Source organism: Schistocerca cancellata, unplaced genomic scaffold, assembly GCF_023864275.1.
Source record: "Schistocerca cancellata isolate TAMUIC-IGC-003103 unplaced genomic scaffold, iqSchCanc2.1 HiC_scaffold_872, whole genome shotgun sequence".
Classification (NCBI taxonomy): Eukaryota; Metazoa; Arthropoda; class Insecta; order Orthoptera; family Acrididae; genus Schistocerca; species Schistocerca cancellata.
Window position 1 is genome coordinate 32318 of NW_026046882.1, and position 22996 is coordinate 55313.

General features: G+C 50.5%; 28 non-coding genes across 28 annotated transcripts; all 28 read left to right on the forward strand.

The window, feature by feature from the left end:
• The first annotated feature begins 17 nt into the window (after positions 1 to 17).
• Positions 18 to 90, forward strand: Trnaa-agc (transfer RNA alanine (anticodon AGC)). Its single transcript has one exon. It is a non-coding gene; the product is annotated as a tRNA-Ala (tRNA).
• Positions 91 to 1164: 1074 nt separating this feature from the next.
• On the forward strand, positions 1165 to 1237 carry Trnaa-ugc (transfer RNA alanine (anticodon UGC)). Its single transcript has one exon. It is a non-coding gene; the product is annotated as a tRNA-Ala (tRNA).
• Positions 1238 to 1660: 423 nt separating this feature from the next.
• On the forward strand, positions 1661 to 1733 carry Trnaa-agc (transfer RNA alanine (anticodon AGC)). The gene has a single exon. It is a non-coding gene; the product is annotated as a tRNA-Ala (tRNA).
• Positions 1734 to 2807: 1074 nt separating this feature from the next.
• Positions 2808 to 2880, forward strand: Trnaa-ugc (transfer RNA alanine (anticodon UGC)). The gene has a single exon. It is a non-coding gene; the product is annotated as a tRNA-Ala (tRNA).
• Positions 2881 to 3303: 423 nt separating this feature from the next.
• Trnaa-agc (transfer RNA alanine (anticodon AGC)) lies at positions 3304 to 3376 on the forward strand. The gene has a single exon. It is a non-coding gene; the product is annotated as a tRNA-Ala (tRNA).
• A 1074-nt stretch (positions 3377 to 4450) lies between these two features.
• Positions 4451 to 4523, forward strand: Trnaa-ugc (transfer RNA alanine (anticodon UGC)). Its single transcript has one exon. It is a non-coding gene; the product is annotated as a tRNA-Ala (tRNA).
• Positions 4524 to 4946: 423 nt separating this feature from the next.
• Positions 4947 to 5019, forward strand: Trnaa-agc (transfer RNA alanine (anticodon AGC)). The gene has a single exon. It is a non-coding gene; the product is annotated as a tRNA-Ala (tRNA).
• Positions 5020 to 6093: 1074 nt separating this feature from the next.
• Positions 6094 to 6166, forward strand: Trnaa-ugc (transfer RNA alanine (anticodon UGC)). The gene has a single exon. It is a non-coding gene; the product is annotated as a tRNA-Ala (tRNA).
• Positions 6167 to 6589: 423 nt separating this feature from the next.
• Trnaa-agc (transfer RNA alanine (anticodon AGC)) lies at positions 6590 to 6662 on the forward strand. The gene has a single exon. It is a non-coding gene; the product is annotated as a tRNA-Ala (tRNA).
• A 1074-nt stretch (positions 6663 to 7736) lies between these two features.
• On the forward strand, positions 7737 to 7809 carry Trnaa-ugc (transfer RNA alanine (anticodon UGC)). Its single transcript has one exon. It is a non-coding gene; the product is annotated as a tRNA-Ala (tRNA).
• A 423-nt stretch (positions 7810 to 8232) lies between these two features.
• Positions 8233 to 8305, forward strand: Trnaa-agc (transfer RNA alanine (anticodon AGC)). The gene has a single exon. It is a non-coding gene; the product is annotated as a tRNA-Ala (tRNA).
• A 1074-nt stretch (positions 8306 to 9379) lies between these two features.
• On the forward strand, positions 9380 to 9452 carry Trnaa-ugc (transfer RNA alanine (anticodon UGC)). Its single transcript has one exon. It is a non-coding gene; the product is annotated as a tRNA-Ala (tRNA).
• A 423-nt stretch (positions 9453 to 9875) lies between these two features.
• On the forward strand, positions 9876 to 9948 carry Trnaa-agc (transfer RNA alanine (anticodon AGC)). Its single transcript has one exon. It is a non-coding gene; the product is annotated as a tRNA-Ala (tRNA).
• A 1304-nt stretch (positions 9949 to 11252) lies between these two features.
• Positions 11253 to 11325, forward strand: Trnaa-ugc (transfer RNA alanine (anticodon UGC)). Its single transcript has one exon. It is a non-coding gene; the product is annotated as a tRNA-Ala (tRNA).
• Positions 11326 to 11748: 423 nt separating this feature from the next.
• Trnaa-agc (transfer RNA alanine (anticodon AGC)) lies at positions 11749 to 11821 on the forward strand. The gene has a single exon. It is a non-coding gene; the product is annotated as a tRNA-Ala (tRNA).
• A 1063-nt stretch (positions 11822 to 12884) lies between these two features.
• On the forward strand, positions 12885 to 12957 carry Trnaa-ugc (transfer RNA alanine (anticodon UGC)). Its single transcript has one exon. It is a non-coding gene; the product is annotated as a tRNA-Ala (tRNA).
• A 423-nt stretch (positions 12958 to 13380) lies between these two features.
• Trnaa-agc (transfer RNA alanine (anticodon AGC)) lies at positions 13381 to 13453 on the forward strand. Its single transcript has one exon. It is a non-coding gene; the product is annotated as a tRNA-Ala (tRNA).
• A 1074-nt stretch (positions 13454 to 14527) lies between these two features.
• Trnaa-ugc (transfer RNA alanine (anticodon UGC)) lies at positions 14528 to 14600 on the forward strand. Its single transcript has one exon. It is a non-coding gene; the product is annotated as a tRNA-Ala (tRNA).
• A 423-nt stretch (positions 14601 to 15023) lies between these two features.
• On the forward strand, positions 15024 to 15096 carry Trnaa-agc (transfer RNA alanine (anticodon AGC)). The gene has a single exon. It is a non-coding gene; the product is annotated as a tRNA-Ala (tRNA).
• Positions 15097 to 16159: 1063 nt separating this feature from the next.
• On the forward strand, positions 16160 to 16232 carry Trnaa-ugc (transfer RNA alanine (anticodon UGC)). The gene has a single exon. It is a non-coding gene; the product is annotated as a tRNA-Ala (tRNA).
• Positions 16233 to 16655: 423 nt separating this feature from the next.
• Positions 16656 to 16728, forward strand: Trnaa-agc (transfer RNA alanine (anticodon AGC)). Its single transcript has one exon. It is a non-coding gene; the product is annotated as a tRNA-Ala (tRNA).
• A 1074-nt stretch (positions 16729 to 17802) lies between these two features.
• Trnaa-ugc (transfer RNA alanine (anticodon UGC)) lies at positions 17803 to 17875 on the forward strand. The gene has a single exon. It is a non-coding gene; the product is annotated as a tRNA-Ala (tRNA).
• Positions 17876 to 18298: 423 nt separating this feature from the next.
• Positions 18299 to 18371, forward strand: Trnaa-agc (transfer RNA alanine (anticodon AGC)). The gene has a single exon. It is a non-coding gene; the product is annotated as a tRNA-Ala (tRNA).
• A 1063-nt stretch (positions 18372 to 19434) lies between these two features.
• Trnaa-ugc (transfer RNA alanine (anticodon UGC)) lies at positions 19435 to 19507 on the forward strand. The gene has a single exon. It is a non-coding gene; the product is annotated as a tRNA-Ala (tRNA).
• Positions 19508 to 19930: 423 nt separating this feature from the next.
• Trnaa-agc (transfer RNA alanine (anticodon AGC)) lies at positions 19931 to 20003 on the forward strand. The gene has a single exon. It is a non-coding gene; the product is annotated as a tRNA-Ala (tRNA).
• Positions 20004 to 21077: 1074 nt separating this feature from the next.
• Positions 21078 to 21150, forward strand: Trnaa-ugc (transfer RNA alanine (anticodon UGC)). The gene has a single exon. It is a non-coding gene; the product is annotated as a tRNA-Ala (tRNA).
• Positions 21151 to 21573: 423 nt separating this feature from the next.
• On the forward strand, positions 21574 to 21646 carry Trnaa-agc (transfer RNA alanine (anticodon AGC)). Its single transcript has one exon. It is a non-coding gene; the product is annotated as a tRNA-Ala (tRNA).
• A 1063-nt stretch (positions 21647 to 22709) lies between these two features.
• Trnaa-ugc (transfer RNA alanine (anticodon UGC)) lies at positions 22710 to 22782 on the forward strand. Its single transcript has one exon. It is a non-coding gene; the product is annotated as a tRNA-Ala (tRNA).
• Positions 22783 to 22996: the final 214 nt, after the last annotated feature.

The window sequence follows — 22996 nt, forward strand, 5'->3', positions numbered from 1 at the left end:
AGCTCTATTTGTCATCAGGGGGCGTAGCTCAGATGGTAGAGCGCTCGCTTAGCATGCGACAGGTACTGGGATCGATACCCAGCGCCTCCAGAATTTTTAACACACCAACATGTCCACACTGCCATGCAAGTGGAATAATTCACAGCCAGCGAATGTGTCAAGGCAGATACGAGCGAACGATTAGCAGCCACAATTGGCAAGCGTACTGTTACGCGCAAGAAGCACCCTCCTCCCACCGCTACACTGAATTTAGAAACAGTACAAGTCCTCCCTTAAGATTCTCAAACCTATGTCGGAAAGATCTGCCTTGCGCCGAGTTCACAAAAATCCCACTGCACATTCCCATTCTTTACGTGCAGTCGGCTGCTACTGGTGTTGCTAGTTGTGACTGCTGATGACAGATGCCGTAGCAATCAATTCATGGAGTGAGTTGTATGTTTTGCGATACTCTGTCTCTGACAAGCAAGCAGAGGTGACATAGGCGCGAACACGGGAAGGTTGCAGCCCCTCGCTGCCTGCAGACACCGAGCAGCCACACTAGGTGGGCGGCCTAAGCCGTAGGCGAAATGTGCTCACTCGCTTGGGCGCGACGTCAAGCTCTAAATAAGGCTGTCACTAGCGTGAGCGTTGCGTGAGCGTCGTGTAAAGTCGGAAAAGTCGTCTGCATTGGTGAGTGCCATGTTTGGGGAGCGTTTCGTAGTTTGCGCAGTGCAATGGAGACGCGGAAACGTGTTGTGGCCCAGTCTTTTGCAGTTGGACGACAAGAGTGGTACACAGTAGTAAAGTGCGAGGCAGTGAGTTGGCATGAACAGTCGAGTGCACAATGGGGCTTCAGATGTGCTTGTTACCTGAGGCGCGGTGTGATTGCCGACAAGGAGTGAAAACGGAGCAATTTGTGACTGTCCTTTCGAGAAATGGCTCTGAGCACTATGGGTCTCAACTGCTGTGGTCATCAGTCGACAGTCCTTTCAATTTAAGACGTTAAATACAGACGGAATTTGTAGTCGTAACACCAGAACATCGAAACTACTTGGAACTCATGTGTATATGAACGTGACCGCGCCTTTGTACACTGGTCCCTTCACCCCTACAAACCAACCAACCATCAGGTCCGTGCACTTCAGAGTAGCAAAGAAAGGAAAACAGCGCAGCTCTGTTGCGCTTGGGGGCGTAGCTCAGTTGGTAGAGCGTTCGCTTTGCATGTGAAAGGTCCCGGGTTCAAGCCCCGGCGCCTCCATGTTTTGTGGACAGTGCATGGTAAGTGTTGGTCGCGGCGAGCCTAAAGACACGCAAGATGTTGCAAAGCCAGCGTCACAGACTCATATGATGTATACTGACGTAAGGAGAGCAAGACGTAAATGTGAGGACCGGCTGTTGTCGAGGTGTCATCGACTGCAAATCTGTCTTAGGTATAACGGCCTAACCTCAATGAAGTCTAGAGAGTGGACAACACGTCCGTCTTACTCAGAGTGGTGGCCGAACGCTATTTTCGACGTTGTGCGTGCCACTTTAATTTTGGCCAACTACGATTCGATACAGAATGCAGAAAACCTGAAAGACACCCTCGCGGCCACATTGAGAGTAGTGTTTGTCTGCGGAATAATGAGAGTGCAAGGGTCTGTGGTATTGATATGGTTGTATGTAGCACTATTTGTCATCAGGGGGCGTAGCTCAGATGGTAGAGCGCTCGCTTAGCATGCGAGAGGTACTGGGATCGATACCCAGCGCCTCCAGAATTTTTAACACACCAACATGTCCACACTGCCATGCAAGTGGAATAATTCACAGCCAGCGAATGTGTCAAGGCAGATACGAGCGAACGATTAGCAGCCACAATTGGCAAGCGTACTGTTACGCGCAAGAAGCACCCTCCTCCCACCGCTACACTGAATTTAGAAACAGTACAAGTCCTCCCTTAAGATTCTCAAACCTATGTCGGAAAGATCTGCCTTGCGCCGAGTTCACAAAAATCCCACTGCACATTCCCATTCTTTACGTGCAGTCGGCTGCTACTGGTGTTGCTAGTTGTGACTGCTGATGACAGATGCCGTAGCAATCAATTCATGGAGTGAGTTGTATGTTTTGCGATACTCTGTCTCTGACAAGCAAGCAGAGGTGACATAGGCGCGAACACGGGAAGGTTGCAGCCCCTCGCTGCCTGCAGACACCGAGCAGCCACACTAGGTGGGCGGCCTAAGCCGTAGGCGAAATGTGCTCACTCGCTTGGGCGCGACGTCAAGCTCTAAATAAGGCTGTCACTAGCGTGAGCGTTGCGTGAGCGTCGTGTAAAGTCGGAAAAGTCGTCTGCATTGGTGAGTGCCATGTTTGGGGAGCGTTTCGTAGTTTGCGCAGTGCAATGGAGACGCGGAAACGTGTTGTGGCCCAGTCTTTTGCAGTTGGACGACAAGAGTGGTACACAGTAGTAAAGTGCGAGGCAGTGAGTTGGCATGAACAGTCGAGTGCACAATGGGGCTTCAGATGTGCTTGTTACCTGAGGCGCGGTGTGATTGCCGACAAGGAGTGAAAACGGAGCAATTTGTGACTGTCCTTTCGAGAAATGGCTCTGAGCACTATGGGTCTCAACTGCTGTGGTCATCAGTCGACAGTCCTTTCAATTTAAGACGTTAAATACAGACGGAATTTGTAGTCGTAACACCAGAACATCGAAACTACTTGGAACTCATGTGTATATGAACGTGACCGCGCCTTTGTACACTGGTCCCTTCACCCCTACAAACCAACCAACCATCAGGTCCGTGCACTTCAGAGTAGCAAAGAAAGGAAAACAGCGCAGCTCTGTTGCGCTTGGGGGCGTAGCTCAGTTGGTAGAGCGTTCGCTTTGCATGTGAAAGGTCCCGGGTTCAAGCCCCGGCGCCTCCATGTTTTGTGGACAGTGCATGGTAAGTGTTGGTCGCGGCGAGCCGAAAGACACGCAAGATGTTGCAAAGCCAGCGTCACAGACTCATATGATGTATACTGACGTAAGGAGAGCAAGACGTAAATGTGAGGACCGGCTGTTGTCGAGGTGTCATCGACTGCAAATCTGTCTTAGGTATAACGGCCTAACCTCAATGAAGTCTAGAGAGTGGACAACACGTCCGTCTTACTCAGAGTGGTGGCCGAACGCTATTTTCGACGTTGTGCGTGCCACTTTAATTTTGGCCAACTACGATTCGATACAGAATGCAGAAAACCTGAAAGACACCCTCGCGGCCACATTGAGAGTAGTGTTTGTCTGCGGAATAATGAGAGTGCAAGGGTCTGTGGTATTGATATGGTTGTATGTAGCACTATTTGTCATCAGGGGGCGTAGCTCAGATGGTAGAGCGCTCGCTTAGCATGCGAGAGGTACTGGGATCGATACCCAGCGCCTCCAGAATTTTTAACACACCAACATGTCCACACTGCCATGCAAGTGGAATAATTCACAGCCAGCGAATGTGTCAAGGCAGATACGAGCGAACGATTAGCAGCCACAATTGGCAAGCGTACTGTTACGCGCAAGAAGCACCCTCCTCCCACCGCTACACTGAATTTAGAAACAGTACAAGTCCTCCCTTAAGATTCTCAAACCTATGTCGGAAAGATCTGCCTTGCGCCGAGTTCACAAAAATCCCACTGCACATTCCCATTCTTTACGTGCAGTCGGCTGCTACTGGTGTTGCTAGTTGTGACTGCTGATGACAGATGCCGTAGCAATCAATTCATGGAGTGAGTTGTATGTTTTGCGATACTCTGTCTCTGACAAGCAAGCAGAGGTGACATAGGCGCGAACACGGGAAGGTTGCAGCCCCTCGCTGCCTGCAGACACCGAGCAGCCACACTAGGTGGGCGGCCTAAGCCGTAGGCGAAATGTGCTCACTCGCTTGGGCGCGACGTCAAGCTCTAAATAAGGCTGTCACTAGCGTGAGCGTTGCGTGAGCGTCGTGTAAAGTCGGAAAAGTCGTCTGCATTGGTGAGTGCCATGTTTGGGGAGCGTTTCGTAGTTTGCGCAGTGCAATGGAGACGCGGAAACGTGTTGTGGCCCAGTCTTTTGCAGTTGGACGACAAGAGTGGTACACAGTAGTAAAGTGCGAGGCAGTGAGTTGGCATGAACAGTCGAGTGCACAATGGGGCTTCAGATGTGCTTGTTACCTGAGGCGCGGTGTGATTGCCGACAAGGAGTGAAAACGGAGCAATTTGTGACTGTCCTTTCGAGAAATGGCTCTGAGCACTATGGGTCTCAACTGCTGTGGTCATCAGTCGACAGTCCTTTCAATTTAAGACGTTAAATACAGACGGAATTTGTAGTCGTAACACCAGAACATCGAAACTACTTGGAACTCATGTGTATATGAACGTGACCGCGCCTTTGTACACTGGTCCCTTCACCCCTACAAACCAACCAACCATCAGGTCCGTGCACTTCAGAGTAGCAAAGAAAGGAAAACAGCGCAGCTCTGTTGCGCTTGGGGGCGTAGCTCAGTTGGTAGAGCGTTCGCTTTGCATGTGAAAGGTCCCGGGTTCAAGCCCCGGCGCCTCCATGTTTTGTGGACAGTGCATGGTAAGTGTTGGTCGCGGCGAGCCTAAAGACACGCAAGATGTTGCAAAGCCAGCGTCACAGACTCATATGATGTATACTGACGTAAGGAGAGCAAGACGTAAATGTGAGGACCGGCTGTTGTCGAGGTGTCATCGACTGCAAATCTGTCTTAGGTATAACGGCCTAACCTCAATGAAGTCTAGAGAGAGGACAACACGTCCGTCTTACTCAGAGTGGTGGCCGAACGCTATTTTCGACGTTGTGCGTGCCACTTTAATTTTGGCCAACTACGATTCGATACAGAATGCAGAAAACCTGAAAGACACCCTCGCGGCCACATTGAGAGTAGTGTTTGTCTGCGGAATAATGAGAGTGCAAGGGTCTGTGGTATTGATATGGTTGTATGTAGCACTATTTGTCATCAGGGGGCGTAGCTCAGATGGTAGAGCGCTCGCTTAGCATGCGAGAGGTACTGGGATCGATACCCAGCGCCTCCAGAATTTTTAACACACCAACATGTCCACACTGCCATGCAAGTGGAATAATTCACAGCCAGCGAATGTGTCAAGGCAGATACGAGCGAACGATTAGCAGCCACAATTGGCAAGCGTACTGTTACGCGCAAGAAGCACCCTCCTCCCACCGCTACACTGAATTTAGAAACAGTACAAGTCCTCCCTTAAGATTCTCAAACCTATGTCGGAAAGATCTGCCTTGCGCCGAGTTCACAAAAATCCCACTGCACATTCCCATTCTTTACGTGCAGTCGGCTGCTACTGGTGTTGCTAGTTGTGACTGCTGATGACAGATGCCGTAGCAATCAATTCATGGAGTGAGTTGTATGTTTTGCGATACTCTGTCTCTGACAAGCAAGCAGAGGTGACATAGGCGCGAACACGGGAAGGTTGCAGCCCCTCGCTGCCTGCAGACACCGAGCAGCCACACTAGGTGGGCGGCCTAAGCCGTAGGCGAAATGTGCTCACTCGCTTGGGCGCGACGTCAAGCTCTAAATAAGGCTGTCACTAGCGTGAGCGTTGCGTGAGCGTCGTGTAAAGTCGGAAAAGTCGTCTGCATTGGTGAGTGCCATGTTTGGGGAGCGTTTCGTAGTTTGCGCAGTGCAATGGAGACGCGGAAACGTGTTGTGGCCCAGTCTTTTGCAGTTGGACGACAAGAGTGGTACACAGTAGTAAAGTGCGAGGCAGTGAGTTGGCATGAACAGTCGAGTGCACAATGGGGCTTCAGATGTGCTTGTTACCTGAGGCGCGGTGTGATTGCCGACAAGGAGTGAAAACGGAGCAATTTGTGACTGTCCTTTCGAGAAATGGCTCTGAGCACTATGGGTCTCAACTGCTGTGGTCATCAGTCGACAGTCCTTTCAATTTAAGACGTTAAATACAGACGGAATTTGTAGTCGTAACACCAGAACATCGAAACTACTTGGAACTCATGTGTATATGAACGTGACCGCGCCTTTGTACACTGGTCCCTTCACCCCTACAAACCAACCAACCATCAGGTCCGTGCACTTCAGAGTAGCAAAGAAAGGAAAACAGCGCAGCTCTGTTGCGCTTGGGGGCGTAGCTCAGTTGGTAGAGCGTTCGCTTTGCATGTGAAAGGTCCCGGGTTCAAGCCCCGGCGCCTCCATGTTTTGTGGACAGTGCATGGTAAGTGTTGGTCGCGGCGAGCCTAAAGACACGCAAGATGTTGCAAAGCCAGCGTCACAGACTCATATGATGTATACTGACGTAAGGAGAGCAAGACGTAAATGTGAGGACCGGCTGTTGTCGAGGTGTCATCGACTGCAAATCTGTCTTAGGTATAACGGCCTAACCTCAATGAAGTCTAGAGAGTGGACAACACGTCCGTCTTACTCAGAGTGGTGGCCGAACGCTATTTTCGACGTTGTGCGTGCCACTTTAATTTTGGCCAACTACGATTCGATACAGAATGCAGAAAACCTGAAAGACACCCTCGCGGCCACATTGAGAGTAGTGTTTGTCTGCGGAATAATGAGAGTGCAAGGGTCTGTGGTATTGATATGGTTGTATGTAGCACTATTTGTCATCAGGGGGCGTAGCTCAGATGGTAGAGCGCTCGCTTAGCATGCGAGAGGTACTGGGATCGATACCCAGCGCCTCCAGAATTTTTAACACACCAACATGTCCACACTGCCATGCAAGTGGAATAATTCACAGCCAGCGAATGTGTCAAGGCAGATACGAGCGAACGATTAGCAGCCACAATTGGCAAGCGTACTGTTACGCGCAAGAAGCACCCTCCTCCCACCGCTACACTGAATTTAGAAACAGTACAAGTCCTCCCTTAAGATTCTCAAACCTATGTCGGAAAGATCTGCCTTGCGCCGAGTTCACAAAAATCCCACTGCACATTCCCATTCTTTACGTGCAGTCGGCTGCTACTGGTGTTGCTAGTTGTGACTGCTGATGACAGATGCCGTAGCAATCAATTCATGGAGTGAGTTGTATGTTTTGCGATACTCTGTCTCTGACAAGCAAGCAGAGGTGACATAGGCGCGAACACGGGAAGGTTGCAGCCCCTCGCTGCCTGCAGACACCGAGCAGCCACACTAGGTGGGCGGCCTAAGCCGTAGGCGAAATGTGCTCACTCGCTTGGGCGCGACGTCAAGCTCTAAATAAGGCTGTCACTAGCGTGAGCGTTGCGTGAGCGTCGTGTAAAGTCGGAAAAGTCGTCTGCATTGGTGAGTGCCATGTTTGGGGAGCGTTTCGTAGTTTGCGCAGTGCAATGGAGACGCGGAAACGTGTTGTGGCCCAGTCTTTTGCAGTTGGACGACAAGAGTGGTACACAGTAGTAAAGTGCGAGGCAGTGAGTTGGCATGAACAGTCGAGTGCACAATGGGGCTTCAGATGTGCTTGTTACCTGAGGCGCGGTGTGATTGCCGACAAGGAGTGAAAACGGAGCAATTTGTGACTGTCCTTTCGAGAAATGGCTCTGAGCACTATGGGTCTCAACTGCTGTGGTCATCAGTCGACAGTCCTTTCAATTTAAGACGTTAAATACAGACGGAATTTGTAGTCGTAACACCAGAACATCGAAACTACTTGGAACTCATGTGTATATGAACGTGACCGCGCCTTTGTACACTGGTCCCTTCACCCCTACAAACCAACCAACCATCAGGTCCGTGCACTTCAGAGTAGCAAAGAAAGGAAAACAGCGCAGCTCTGTTGCGCTTGGGGGCGTAGCTCAGTTGGTAGAGCGTTCGCTTTGCATGTGAAAGGTCCCGGGTTCAAGCCCCGGCGCCTCCATGTTTTGTGGACAGTGCATGGTAAGTGTTGGTCGCGGCGAGCCTAAAGACACGCAAGATGTTGCAAAGCCAGCGTCACAGACTCATATGATGTATACTGACGTAAGGAGAGCAAGACGTAAATGTGAGGACCGGCTGTTGTCGAGGTGTCATCGACTGCAAATCTGTCTTAGGTATAACGGCCTAACCTCAATGAAGTCTAGAGAGTGGACAACACGTCCGTCTTACTCAGAGTGGTGGCCGAACGCTATTTTCGACGTTGTGCGTGCCACTTTAATTTTGGCCAACTACGATTCGATACAGAATGCAGAAAACCTGAAAGACACCCTCGCGGCCACATTGAGAGTAGTGTTTGTCTGCGGAATAATGAGAGTGCAAGGGTCTGTGGTATTGATATGGTTGTATGTAGCACTATTTGTCATCAGGGGGCGTAGCTCAGATGGTAGAGCGCTCGCTTAGCATGCGAGAGGTACTGGGATCGATACCCAGCGCCTCCAGAATTTTTAACACACCAACATGTCCACACTGCCATGCAAGTGGAATAATTCACAGCCAGCGAATGTGTCAAGGCAGATACGAGCGAACGATTAGCAGCCACAATTGGCAAGCGTACTGTTACGCGCAAGAAGCACCCTCCTCCCACCGCTACACTGAATTTAGAAACAGTACAAGTCCTCCCTTAAGATTCTCAAACCTATGTCGGAAAGATCTGCCTTGCGCCGAGTTCACAAAAATCCCACTGCACATTCCCATTCTTTACGTGCAGTCGGCTGCTACTGGTGTTGCTAGTTGTGACTGCTGATGACAGATGCCGTAGCAATCAATTCATGGAGTGAGTTGTATGTTTTGCGATACTCTGTCTCTGACAAGCAAGCAGAGGTGACATAGGCGCGAACACGGGAAGGTTGCAGCCCCTCGCTGCCTGCAGACACCGAGCAGCCACACTAGGTGGGCGGCCTAAGCCGTAGGCGAAATGTGCTCACTCGCTTGGGCGCGACGTCAAGCTCTAAATAAGGCTGTCACTAGCGTGAGCGTTGCGTGAGCGTCGTGTAAAGTCGGAAAAGTCGTCTGCATTGGTGAGTGCCATGTTTGGGGAGCGTTTCGTAGTTTGCGCAGTGCAATGGAGACGCGGAAACGTGTTGTGGCCCAGTCTTTTGCAGTTGGACGACAAGAGTGGTACACAGTAGTAAAGTGCGAGGCAGTGAGTTGGCATGAACAGTCGAGTGCACAATGGGGCTTCAGATGTGCTTGTTACCTGAGGCGCGGTGTGATTGCCGACAAGGAGTGAAAACGGAGCAATTTGTGACTGTCCTTTCGAGAAATGGCTCTGAGCACTATGGGTCTCAACTGCTGTGGTCATCAGTCGACAGTCCTTTCAATTTAAGACGTTAAATACAGACGGAATTTGTAGTCGTAACACCAGAACATCGAAACTACTTGGAACTCATGTGTATATGAACGTGACCGCGCCTTTGTACACTGGTCCCTTCACCCCTACAAACCAACCAACCATCAGGTCCGTGCACTTCAGAGTAGCAAAGAAAGGAAAACAGCGCAGCTCTGTTGCGCTTGGGGGCGTAGCTCAGTTGGTAGAGCGTTCGCTTTGCATGTGAAAGGTCCCGGGTTCAAGCCCCGGCGCCTCCATGTTTTGTGGACAGTGCATGGTAAGTGTTGGTCGCGGCGAGCCGAAAGACACGCAAGATGTTGCAAAGCCAGCGTCACAGACTCATATGATGTATACTGACGTAAGGAGAGCAAGACGTAAATGTGAGGACCGGCTGTTGTCGAGGTGTCATCGACTGCAAATCTGTCTTAGGTATAACGGCCTAACCTCAATGAAGTCTAGAGAGTGGACAACACGTCCGTCTTACTCAGAGTGGTGGCCGAACGCTATTTTCGACGTTGTGCGTGCCACTTTAATTTTGGCCAACTACGATTCGATACAGAATGCAGAAAACCTGAAAGACACCCTCGCGGCCACATTGAGAGTAGTGTTTGTCTGCGGAATAATGAGAGTGCAAGGGTCTGTGGTATTGATATGGTTGTATGTAGCACTATTTGTCATCAGGGGGCGTAGCTCAGATGGTAGAGCGCTCGCTTAGCATGCGAGAGGTACTGGGATCGATACCCAGCGCCTCCAGAATTTTTAACACACCAACATGTCCACACTGCCATGCAAGTGGAATAATTCACAGCCAGCGAATGTGTCAAGGCAGATACGAGCGAACGATTAGCAGCCACAATTGGCAAGCGTACTGTTACGCGCAAGAAGCACCCTCCTCCCACCGCTACACTGAATTTAGAAACAGTACAAGGTAGAGCGCTCGCTTAGCATGCGAGAGGTACTGGGATCGATACCCAGCGCCTCCAGAATTTTTAACACACCAACATGTCCACACTGCCATGCAAGTGGAATAATTCACAGCCAGCGAATGTGTCAAGGCAGATACGAGCGAACGATTAGCAGCCACAATTGGCAAGCGTACTGTTACGCGCAAGAAGCACCCTCCTCCCACCGCTACACTGAATTTAGAAACAGTACAAGTCCTCCCTTAAGATTCTCAAACCTATGTCGGAAAGATCTGCCTTGCGCCGAGTTCACAAAAATCCCACTGCACATTCCCATTCTTTACGTGCAGTCGGCTGCTACTGGTGTTGCTAGTTGTGACTGCTGATGACAGATGCCGTAGCAATCAATTCATGGAGTGAGTTGTATGTTTTGCGATACTCTGTCTCTGACAAGCAAGCAGAGGTGACATAGGCGCGAACACGGGAAGGTTGCAGCCCCTCGCTGCCTGCAGACACCGAGCAGCCACACTAGGTGGGCGGCCTAAGCCGTAGGCGAAATGTGCTCACTCGCTTGGGCGCGACGTCAAGCTCTAAATAAGGCTGTCACTAGCGTGAGCGTTGCGTGAGCGTCGTGTAAAGTCGGAAAAGTCGTCTGCATTGGTGAGTGCCATGTTTGGGGAGCGTTTCGTAGTTTGCGCAGTGCAATGGAGACGCGGAAACGTGTTGTGGCCCAGTCTTTTGCAGTTGGACGACAAGAGTGGTACACAGTAGTAAAGTGCGAGGCAGTGAGTTGGCATGAACAGTCGAGTGCACAATGGGGCTTCAGATGTGCTTGTTACCTGAGGCGCGGTGTGATTGCCGACAAGGAGTGAAAACGGAGCAATTTGTGACTGTCCTTTCGAGAAATGGCTCTGAGCACTATGGGTCTCAACTGCTGTGGTCATCAGTCGACAGTCCTTTCAATTTAAGACGTTAAATACAGACGGAATTTGTAGTCGTAACACCAGAACATCGAAACTACTTGGAACTCATGTGTATATGAACGTGACCGCGCCTTTGTACACTGGTCCCTTCACCCCTACAAACCAACCAACCATCAGGTCCGTGCACTTCAGAGTAGCAAAGAAAGGAAAACAGCGCAGCTCTGTTGCGCTTGGGGGCGTAGCTCAGTTGGTAGAGCGTTCGCTTTGCATGTGAAAGGTCCCGGGTTCAAGCCCCGGCGCCTCCATGTTTTGTGGACAGTGCATGGTAAGTGTTGGTCGCGGCGAGCCGAAAGACACGCAAGATGTTGCAAAGCCAGCGTCACAGACTCATATGATGTATACTGACGTAAGGAGAGCAAGACGTAAATGTGAGGACCGGCTGTTGTCGAGGTGTCATCGACTGCAAATCTGTCTTAGGTATAACGGCCTAACCTCAATGAAGTCTAGAGAGTGGACAACACGTCCGTCTTACTCAGAGTGGTGGCCGAACGCTATTTTCGACGTTGTGCGTGCCACTTTAATTTTGGCCAACTACGATTCGATACAGAATGCAGAAAACCTGAAAGACACCCTCGCGGCCACATTGAGAGTAGTGTTTGTCTGCGGAATAATGAGAGTGCAAGGGTCTGTGGTATTGATATGGTTGTATGTAGCACTATTTGTCATCAGGGGGCGTAGCTCAGATGGTAGAGCGCTCGCTTAGCATGCGAGAGGTACTGGGATCGATACCCAGCGCCTCCAGAATTTTTAACACACCAACATGTCCACACTGCCATGCAAGTGGAATAATTCACAGCCAGCGAATGTGTCAAGGCAGATACGAGCGAACGATTAGCAGCCACAATTGGCAAGCGTACTGTTACGCGCAAGAAGCACCCTCCTCCCACCGCTACACTGAATTTAGAAACAGTACAAGTCCTCCCTTAAGATTCTCAAACCTATGTCGGAAAGATCTGCCTTGCGCCGAGTTCACAAAAATCCCACTGCACATTCCCATTCTTTACGTGCAGTCGGCTGCTACTGGTGTTGCTAGTTGTGACTGCTGATGACAGATGCCGTAGCAATCAATTCATGGAGTGAGTTGTATGTTTTGCGATACTCTGTCTCTGACAAGCAAGCAGAGGTGACATAGGCGCGAACACGGGAAGGTTGCAGCCCCTCGCTGCCTGCAGACACCGAGCAGCCACACTAGGTGGGCGGCCTAAGCCGTAGGCGAAATGTGCTCACTCGCTTGGGCGCGACGTCAAGCTCTAAATAAGGCTGTCACTAGCGTGAGCGTCGTGTAAAGTCGGAAAAGTCGTCTGCATTGGTGAGTGCCATGTTTGGGGAGCGTTTCGTAGTTTGCGCAGTGCAATGGAGACGCGGAAACGTGTTGTGGCCCAGTCTTTTGCAGTTGGACGACAAGAGTGGTACACAGTAGTAAAGTGCGAGGCAGTGAGTTGGCATGAACAGTCGAGTGCACAATGGGGCTTCAGATGTGCTTGTTACCTGAGGCGCGGTGTGATTGCCGACAAGGAGTGAAAACGGAGCAATTTGTGACTGTCCTTTCGAGAAATGGCTCTGAGCACTATGGGTCTCAACTGCTGTGGTCATCAGTCGACAGTCCTTTCAATTTAAGACGTTAAATACAGACGGAATTTGTAGTCGTAACACCAGAACATCGAAACTACTTGGAACTCATGTGTATATGAACGTGACCGCGCCTTTGTACACTGGTCCCTTCACCCCTACAAACCAACCAACCATCAGGTCCGTGCACTTCAGAGTAGCAAAGAAAGGAAAACAGCGCAGCTCTGTTGCGCTTGGGGGCGTAGCTCAGTTGGTAGAGCGTTCGCTTTGCATGTGAAAGGTCCCGGGTTCAAGCCCCGGCGCCTCCATGTTTTGTGGACAGTGCATGGTAAGTGTTGGTCGCGGCGAGCCTAAAGACACGCAAGATGTTGCAAAGCCAGCGTCACAGACTCATATGATGTATACTGACGTAAGGAGAGCAAGACGTAAATGTGAGGACCGGCTGTTGTCGAGGTGTCATCGACTGCAAATCTGTCTTAGGTATAACGGCCTAACCTCAATGAAGTCTAGAGAGTGGACAACACGTCCGTCTTACTCAGAGTGGTGGCCGAACGCTATTTTCGACGTTGTGCGTGCCACTTTAATTTTGGCCAACTACGATTCGATACAGAATGCAGAAAACCTGAAAGACACCCTCGCGGCCACATTGAGAGTAGTGTTTGTCTGCGGAATAATGAGAGTGCAAGGGTCTGTGGTATTGATATGGTTGTATGTAGCACTATTTGTCATCAGGGGGCGTAGCTCAGATGGTAGAGCGCTCGCTTAGCATGCGAGAGGTACTGGGATCGATACCCAGCGCCTCCAGAATTTTTAACACACCAACATGTCCACACTGCCATGCAAGTGGAATAATTCACAGCCAGCGAATGTGTCAAGGCAGATACGAGCGAACGATTAGCAGCCACAATTGGCAAGCGTACTGTTACGCGCAAGAAGCACCCTCCTCCCACCGCTACACTGAATTTAGAAACAGTACAAGTCCTCCCTTAAGATTCTCAAACCTATGTCGGAAAGATCTGCCTTGCGCCGAGTTCACAAAAATCCCACTGCACATTCCCATTCTTTACGTGCAGTCGGCTGCTACTGGTGTTGCTAGTTGTGACTGCTGATGACAGATGCCGTAGCAATCAATTCATGGAGTGAGTTGTATGTTTTGCGATACTCTGTCTCTGACAAGCAAGCAGAGGTGACATAGGCGCGAACACGGGAAGGTTGCAGCCCCTCGCTGCCTGCAGACACCGAGCAGCCACACTAGGTGGGCGGCCTAAGCCGTAGGCGAAATGTGCTCACTCGCTTGGGCGCGACGTCAAGCTCTAAATAAGGCTGTCACTAGCGTGAGCGTTGCGTGAGCGTCGTGTAAAGTCGGAAAAGTCGTCTGCATTGGTGAGTGCCATGTTTGGGGAGCGTTTCGTAGTTTGCGCAGTGCAATGGAGACGCGGAAACGTGTTGTGGCCCAGTCTTTTGCAGTTGGACGACAAGAGTGGTACACAGTAGTAAAGTGCGAGGCAGTGAGTTGGCATGAACAGTCGAGTGCACAATGGGGCTTCAGATGTGCTTGTTACCTGAGGCGCGGTGTGATTGCCGACAAGGAGTGAAAACGGAGCAATTTGTGACTGTCCTTTCGAGAAATGGCTCTGAGCACTATGGGTCTCAACTGCTGTGGTCATCAGTCGACAGTCCTTTCAATTTAAGACGTTAAATACAGACGGAATTTGTAGTCGTAACACCAGAACATCGAAACTACTTGGAACTCATGTGTATATGAACGTGACCGCGCCTTTGTACACTGGTCCCTTCACCCCTACAAACCAACCAACCATCAGGTCCGTGCACTTCAGAGTAGCAAAGAAAGGAAAACAGCGCAGCTCTGTTGCGCTTGGGGGCGTAGCTCAGTTGGTAGAGCGTTCGCTTTGCATGTGAAAGGTCCCGGGTTCAAGCCCCGGCGCCTCCATGTTTTGTGGACAGTGCATGGTAAGTGTTGGTCGCGGCGAGCCGAAAGACACGCAAGATGTTGCAAAGCCAGCGTCACAGACTCATATGATGTATACTGACGTAAGGAGAGCAAGACGTAAATGTGAGGACCGGCTGTTGTCGAGGTGTCATCGACTGCAAATCTGTCTTAGGTATAACGGCCTAACCTCAATGAAGTCTAGAGAGTGGACAACACGTCCGTCTTACTCAGAGTGGTGGCCGAACGCTATTTTCGACGTTGTGCGTGCCACTTTAATTTTGGCCAACTACGATTCGATACAGAATGCAGAAAACCTGAAAGACACCCTCGCGGCCACATTGAGAGTAGTGTTTGTCTGCGGAATAATGAGAGTGCAAGGGTCTGTGGTATTGATATGGTTGTATGTAGCACTATTTGTCATCAGGGGGCGTAGCTCAGATGGTAGAGCGCTCGCTTAGCATGCGAGAGGTACTGGGATCGATACCCAGCGCCTCCAGAATTTTTAACACACCAACATGTCCACACTGCCATGCAAGTGGAATAATTCACAGCCAGCGAATGTGTCAAGGCAGATACGAGCGAACGATTAGCAGCCACAATTGGCAAGCGTACTGTTACGCGCAAGAAGCACCCTCCTCCCACCGCTACACTGAATTTAGAAACAGTACAAGTCCTCCCTTAAGATTCTCAAACCTATGTCGGAAAGATCTGCCTTGCGCCGAGTTCACAAAAATCCCACTGCACATTCCCATTCTTTACGTGCAGTCGGCTGCTACTGGTGTTGCTAGTTGTGACTGCTGATGACAGATGCCGTAGCAATCAATTCATGGAGTGAGTTGTATGTTTTGCGATACTCTGTCTCTGACAAGCAAGCAGAGGTGACATAGGCGCGAACACGGGAAGGTTGCAGCCCCTCGCTGCCTGCAGACACCGAGCAGCCACACTAGGTGGGCGGCCTAAGCCGTAGGCGAAATGTGCTCACTCGCTTGGGCGCGACGTCAAGCTCTAAATAAGGCTGTCACTAGCGTGAGCGTCGTGTAAAGTCGGAAAAGTCGTCTGCATTGGTGAGTGCCATGTTTGGGGAGCGTTTCGTAGTTTGCGCAGTGCAATGGAGACGCGGAAACGTGTTGTGGCCCAGTCTTTTGCAGTTGGACGACAAGAGTGGTACACAGTAGTAAAGTGCGAGGCAGTGAGTTGGCATGAACAGTCGAGTGCACAATGGGGCTTCAGATGTGCTTGTTACCTGAGGCGCGGTGTGATTGCCGACAAGGAGTGAAAACGGAGCAATTTGTGACTGTCCTTTCGAGAAATGGCTCTGAGCACTATGGGTCTCAACTGCTGTGGTCATCAGTCGACAGTCCTTTCAATTTAAGACGTTAAATACAGACGGAATTTGTAGTCGTAACACCAGAACATCGAAACTACTTGGAACTCATGTGTATATGAACGTGACCGCGCCTTTGTACACTGGTCCCTTCACCCCTACAAACCAACCAACCATCAGGTCCGTGCACTTCAGAGTAGCAAAGAAAGGAAAACAGCGCAGCTCTGTTGCGCTTGGGGGCGTAGCTCAGTTGGTAGAGCGTTCGCTTTGCATGTGAAAGGTCCCGGGTTCAAGCCCCGGCGCCTCCATGTTTTGTGGACAGTGCATGGTAAGTGTTGGTCGCGGCGAGCCTAAAGACACGCAAGATGTTGCAAAGCCAGCGTCACAGACTCATATGATGTATACTGACGTAAGGAGAGCAAGACGTAAATGTGAGGACCGGCTGTTGTCGAGGTGTCATCGACTGCAAATCTGTCTTAGGTATAACGGCCTAACCTCAATGAAGTCTAGAGAGTGGACAACACGTCCGTCTTACTCAGAGTGGTGGCCGAACGCTATTTTCGACGTTGTGCGTGCCACTTTAATTTTGGCCAACTACGATTCGATACAGAATGCAGAAAACCTGAAAGACACCCTCGCGGCCACATTGAGAGTAGTGTTTGTCTGCGGAATAATGAGAGTGCAAGGGTCTGTGGTATTGATATGGTTGTATGTAGCACTATTTGTCATCAGGGGGCGTAGCTCAGATGGTAGAGCGCTCGCTTAGCATGCGAGAGGTACTGGGATCGATACCCAGCGCCTCCAGAATTTTTAACACACCAACATGTCCACACTGCCATGCAAGTGGAATAATTCACAGCCAGCGAATGTGTCAAGGCAGATACGAGCGAACGATTAGCAGCCACAATTGGCAAGCGTACTGTTACGCGCAAGAAGCACCCTCCTCCCACCGCTACACTGAATTTAGAAACAGTACAAGTCCTCCCTTAAGATTCTCAAACCTATGTCGGAAAGATCTGCCTTGCGCCGAGTTCACAAAAATCCCACTGCACATTCCCATTCTTTACGTGCAGTCGGCTGCTACTGGTGTTGCTAGTTGTGACTGCTGATGACAGATGCCGTAGCAATCAATTCATGGAGTGAGTTGTATGTTTTGCGATACTCTGTCTCTGACAAGCAAGCAGAGGTGACATAGGCGCGAACACGGGAAGGTTGCAGCCCCTCGCTGCCTGCAGACACCGAGCAGCCACACTAGGTGGGCGGCCTAAGCCGTAGGCGAAATGTGCTCACTCGCTTGGGCGCGACGTCAAGCTCTAAATAAGGCTGTCACTAGCGTGAGCGTTGCGTGAGCGTCGTGTAAAGTCGGAAAAGTCGTCTGCATTGGTGAGTGCCATGTTTGGGGAGCGTTTCGTAGTTTGCGCAGTGCAATGGAGACGCGGAAACGTGTTGTGGCCCAGTCTTTTGCAGTTGGACGACAAGAGTGGTACACAGTAGTAAAGTGCGAGGCAGTGAGTTGGCATGAACAGTCGAGTGCACAATGGGGCTTCAGATGTGCTTGTTACCTGAGGCGCGGTGTGATTGCCGACAAGGAGTGAAAACGGAGCAATTTGTGACTGTCCTTTCGAGAAATGGCTCTGAGCACTATGGGTCTCAACTGCTGTGGTCATCAGTCGACAGTCCTTTCAATTTAAGACGTTAAATACAGACGGAATTTGTAGTCGTAACACCAGAACATCGAAACTACTTGGAACTCATGTGTATATGAACGTGACCGCGCCTTTGTACACTGGTCCCTTCACCCCTACAAACCAACCAACCATCAGGTCCGTGCACTTCAGAGTAGCAAAGAAAGGAAAACAGCGCAGCTCTGTTGCGCTTGGGGGCGTAGCTCAGTTGGTAGAGCGTTCGCTTTGCATGTGAAAGGTCCCGGGTTCAAGCCCCGGCGCCTCCATGTTTTGTGGACAGTGCATGGTAAGTGTTGGTCGCGGCGAGCCTAAAGACACGCAAGATGTTGCAAAGCCAGCGTCACAGACTCATATGATGTATACTGACGTAAGGAGAGCAAGACGTAAATGTGAGGACCGGCTGTTGTCGAGGTGTCATCGACTGCAAATCTGTCTTAGGTATAACGGCCTAACCTCAATGAAGTCTAGAGAGTGGACAACACGTCCGTCTTACTCAGAGTGGTGGCCGAACGCTATTTTCGACGTTGTGCGTGCCACTTTAATTTTGGCCAACTACGATTCGATACAGAATGCAGAAAACCTGAAAGACACCCTCGCGGCCACATTGAGAGTAGTGTTTGTCTGCGGAATAATGAGAGTGCAAGGGTCTGTGGTATTGATATGGTTGTATGTAGCACTATTTGTCATCAGGGGGCGTAGCTCAGATGGTAGAGCGCTCGCTTAGCATGCGAGAGGTACTGGGATCGATACCCAGCGCCTCCAGAATTTTTAACACACCAACATGTCCACACTGCCATGCAAGTGGAATAATTCACAGCCAGCGAATGTGTCAAGGCAGATACGAGCGAACGATTAGCAGCCACAATTGGCAAGCGTACTGTTACGCGCAAGAAGCACCCTCCTCCCACCGCTACACTGAATTTAGAAACAGTACAAGTCCTCCCTTAAGATTCTCAAACCTATGTCGGAAAGATCTGCCTTGCGCCGAGTTCACAAAAATCCCACTGCACATTCCCATTCTTTACGTGCAGTCGGCTGCTACTGGTGTTGCTAGTTGTGACTGCTGATGACAGATGCCGTAGCAATCAATTCATGGAGTGAGTTGTATGTTTTGCGATACTCTGTCTCTGACAAGCAAGCAGAGGTGACATAGGCGCGAACACGGGAAGGTTGCAGCCCCTCGCTGCCTGCAGACACCGAGCAGCCACACTAGGTGGGCGGCCTAAGCCGTAGGCGAAATGTGCTCACTCGCTTGGGCGCGACGTCAAGCTCTAAATAAGGCTGTCACTAGCGTGAGCGTCGTGTAAAGTCGGAAAAGTCGTCTGCATTGGTGAGTGCCATGTTTGGGGAACGTTTCGTAGTTTGCGCAGTGCAATGGAGACGCGGAAACGTGTTGTGGCCCAGTCTTTTGCAGTTGGACGACAAGAGTGGTACACAGTAGTAAAGTGCGAGGCAGTGAGTTGGCATGAACAGTCGAGTGCACAATGGGGCTTCAGATGTGCTTGTTACCTGAGGCGCGGTGTGATTGCCGACAAGGAGTGAAAACGGAGCAATTTGTGACTGTCCTTTCGAGAAATGGCTCTGAGCACTATGGGTCTCAACTGCTGTGGTCATCAGTCGACAGTCCTTTCAATTTAAGACGTTAAATACAGACGGAATTTGTAGTCGTAACACCAGAACATCGAAACTACTTGGAACTCATGTGTATATGAACGTGACCGCGCCTTTGTACACTGGTCCCTTCACCCCTACAAACCAACCAACCATCAGGTCCGTGCACTTCAGAGTAGCAAAGAAAGGAAAACAGCGCAGCTCTGTTGCGCTTGGGGGCGTAGCTCAGTTGGTAGAGCGTTCGCTTTGCATGTGAAAGGTCCCGGGTTCAAGCCCCGGCGCCTCCATGTTTTGTGGACAGTGCATGGTAAGTGTTGGTCGCGGCGAGCCTAAAGACACGCAAGATGTTGCAAAGCCAGCGTCACAGACTCATATGATGTATACTGACGTAAGGAGAGCAAGACGTAAATGTGAGGACCGGCTGTTGTCGAGGTGTCATCGACTGCAAATCTGTCTTAGGTATAACGGCCTAACCTCAATGAAGTCTAGAGAGTGGACAACACGTCCGTCTTACTCAGAGTGGTGGCCGAACGCTATTTTCGACGTTGTGCGTGCCACTTTAATTTTGGCCAACTACGATTCGATACAGAATGCAGAAAACCTGAAAGACACCCTCGCGGCCACATTGAGAGTAGTGTTTGTCTGCGGAATAATGAGAGTGCAAGGGTCTGTGGTATTGATATGGTTGTATGTAGCACTATTTGTCATCAGGGGGCGTAGCTCAGATGGTAGAGCGCTCGCTTAGCATGCGAGAGGTACTGGGATCGATACCCAGCGCCTCCAGAATTTTTAACACACCAACATGTCCACACTGCCATGCAAGTGGAATAATTCACAGCCAGCGAATGTGTCAAGGCAGATACGAGCGAACGATTAGCAGCCACAATTGGCAAGCGTACTGTTACGCGCAAGAAGCACCCTCCTCCCACCGCTACACTGAATTTAGAAACAGTACAAGTCCTCCCTTAAGATTCTCAAACCTATGTCGGAAAGATCTGCCTTGCGCCGAGTTCACAAAAATCCCACTGCACATTCCCATTCTTTACGTGCAGTCGGCTGCTACTGGTGTTGCTAGTTGTGACTGCTGATGACAGATGCCGTAGCAATCAATTCATGGAGTGAGTTGTATGTTTTGCGATACTCTGTCTCTGACAAGCAAGCAGAGGTGACATAGGCGCGAACACGGGAAGGTTGCAGCCCCTCGCTGCCTGCAGACACCGAGCAGCCACACTAGGTGGGCGGCCTAAGCCGTAGGCGAAATGTGCTCACTCGCTTGGGCGCGACGTCAAGCTCTAAATAAGGCTGTCACTAGCGTGAGCGTTGCGTGAGCGTCGTGTAAAGTCGGAAAAGTCGTCTGCATTGGTGAGTGCCATGTTTGGGGAGCGTTTCGTAGTTTGCGCAGTGCAATGGAGACGCGGAAACGTGTTGTGGCCCAGTCTTTTGCAGTTGGACGACAAGAGTGGTACACAGTAGTAAAGTGCGAGGCAGTGAGTTGGCATGAACAGTCGAGTGCACAATGGGGCTTCAGATGTGCTTGTTACCTGAGGCGCGGTGTGATTGCCGACAAGGAGTGAAAACGGAGCAATTTGTGACTGTCCTTTCGAGAAATGGCTCTGAGCACTATGGGTCTCAACTGCTGTGGTCATCAGTCGACAGTCCTTTCAATTTAAGACGTTAAATACAGACGGAATTTGTAGTCGTAACACCAGAACATCGAAACTACTTGGAACTCATGTGTATATGAACGTGACCGCGCCTTTGTACACTGGTCCCTTCACCCCTACAAACCAACCAACCATCAGGTCCGTGCACTTCAGAGTAGCAAAGAAAGGAAAACAGCGCAGCTCTGTTGCGCTTGGGGGCGTAGCTCAGTTGGTAGAGCGTTCGCTTTGCATGTGAAAGGTCCCGGGTTCAAGCCCCGGCGCCTCCATGTTTTGTGGACAGTGCATGGTAAGTGTTGGTCGCGGCGAGCCTAAAGACACGCAAGATGTTGCAAAGCCAGCGTCACAGACTCATATGATGTATACTGACGTAAGGAGAGCAAGACGTAAATGTGAGGACCGGCTGTTGTCGAGGTGTCATCGACTGCAAATCTGTCTTAGGTATAACGGCCTAACCTCAATGAAGTCTAGAGAGTGGACAACACGTCCGTCTTACTCAGAGTGGTGGCCGAACGCTATTTTCGACGTTGTGCGTGCCACTTTAATTTTGGCCAACTACGATTCGATACAGAATGCAGAAAACCTGAAAGACACCCTCGCGGCCACATTGAGAGTAGTGTTTGTCTGCGGAATAATGAGAGTGCAAGGGTCTGTGGTATTGATATGGTTGTATGTAGCACTATTTGTCATCAGGGGGCGTAGCTCAGATGGTAGAGCGCTCGCTTAGCATGCGAGAGGTACTGGGATCGATACCCAGCGCCTCCAGAATTTTTAACACACCAACATGTCCACACTGCCATGCAAGTGGAATAATTCACAGCCAGCGAATGTGTCAAGGCAGATACGAGCGAACGATTAGCAGCCACAATTGGCAAGCGTACTGTTACGCGCAAGAAGCACCCTCCTCCCACCGCTACACTGAATTTAGAAACAGTACAAGTCCTCCCTTAAGATTCTCAAACCTATGTCGGAAAGATCTGCCTTGCGCCGAGTTCACAAAAATCCCACTGCACATTCCCATTCTTTACGTGCAGTCGGCTGCTACTGGTGTTGCTAGTTGTGACTGCTGATGACAGATGCCGTAGCAATCAATTCATGGAGTGAGTTGTATGTTTTGCGATACTCTGTCTCTGACAAGCAAGCAGAGGTGACATAGGCGCGAACACGGGAAGGTTGCAGCCCCTCGCTGCCTGCAGACACCGAGCAGCCACACTAGGTGGGCGGCCTAAGCCGTAGGCGAAATGTGCTCACTCGCTTGGGCGCGACGTCAAGCTCTAAATAAGGCTGTCACTAGCGTGAGCGTCGTGTAAAGTCGGAAAAGTCGTCTGCATTGGTGAGTGCCATGTTTGGGGAACGTTTCGTAGTTTGCGCAGTGCAATGGAGACGCGGAAACGTGTTGTGGCCCAGTCTTTTGCAGTTGGACGACAAGAGTGGTACACAGTAGTAAAGTGCGAGGCAGTGAGTTGGCATGAACAGTCGAGTGCACAATGGGGCTTCAGATGTGCTTGTTACCTGAGGCGCGGTGTGATTGCCGACAAGGAGTGAAAACGGAGCAATTTGTGACTGTCCTTTCGAGAAATGGCTCTGAGCACTATGGGTCTCAACTGCTGTGGTCATCAGTCGACAGTCCTTTCAATTTAAGACGTTAAATACAGACGGAATTTGTAGTCGTAACACCAGAACATCGAAACTACTTGGAACTCATGTGTATATGAACGTGACCGCGCCTTTGTACACTGGTCCCTTCACCCCTACAAACCAACCAACCATCAGGTCCGTGCACTTCAGAGTAGCAAAGAAAGGAAAACAGCGCAGCTCTGTTGCGCTTGGGGGCGTAGCTCAGTTGGTAGAGCGTTCGCTTTGCATGTGAAAGGTCCCGGGTTCAAGCCCCGGCGCCTCCATGTTTTGTGGACAGTGCATGGTAAGTGTTGGTCGCGGCGAGCCTAAAGACACGCAAGATGTTGCAAAGCCAGCGTCACAGACTCATATGATGTATACTGACGTAAGGAGAGCAAGACGTAAATGTGAGGACCGGCTGTTGTCGAGGTGTCATCGACTGCAAATCTGTCTTAGGTATAACGGCCTAACCTCAATGAAGTCTAGAGAGTGGACAAC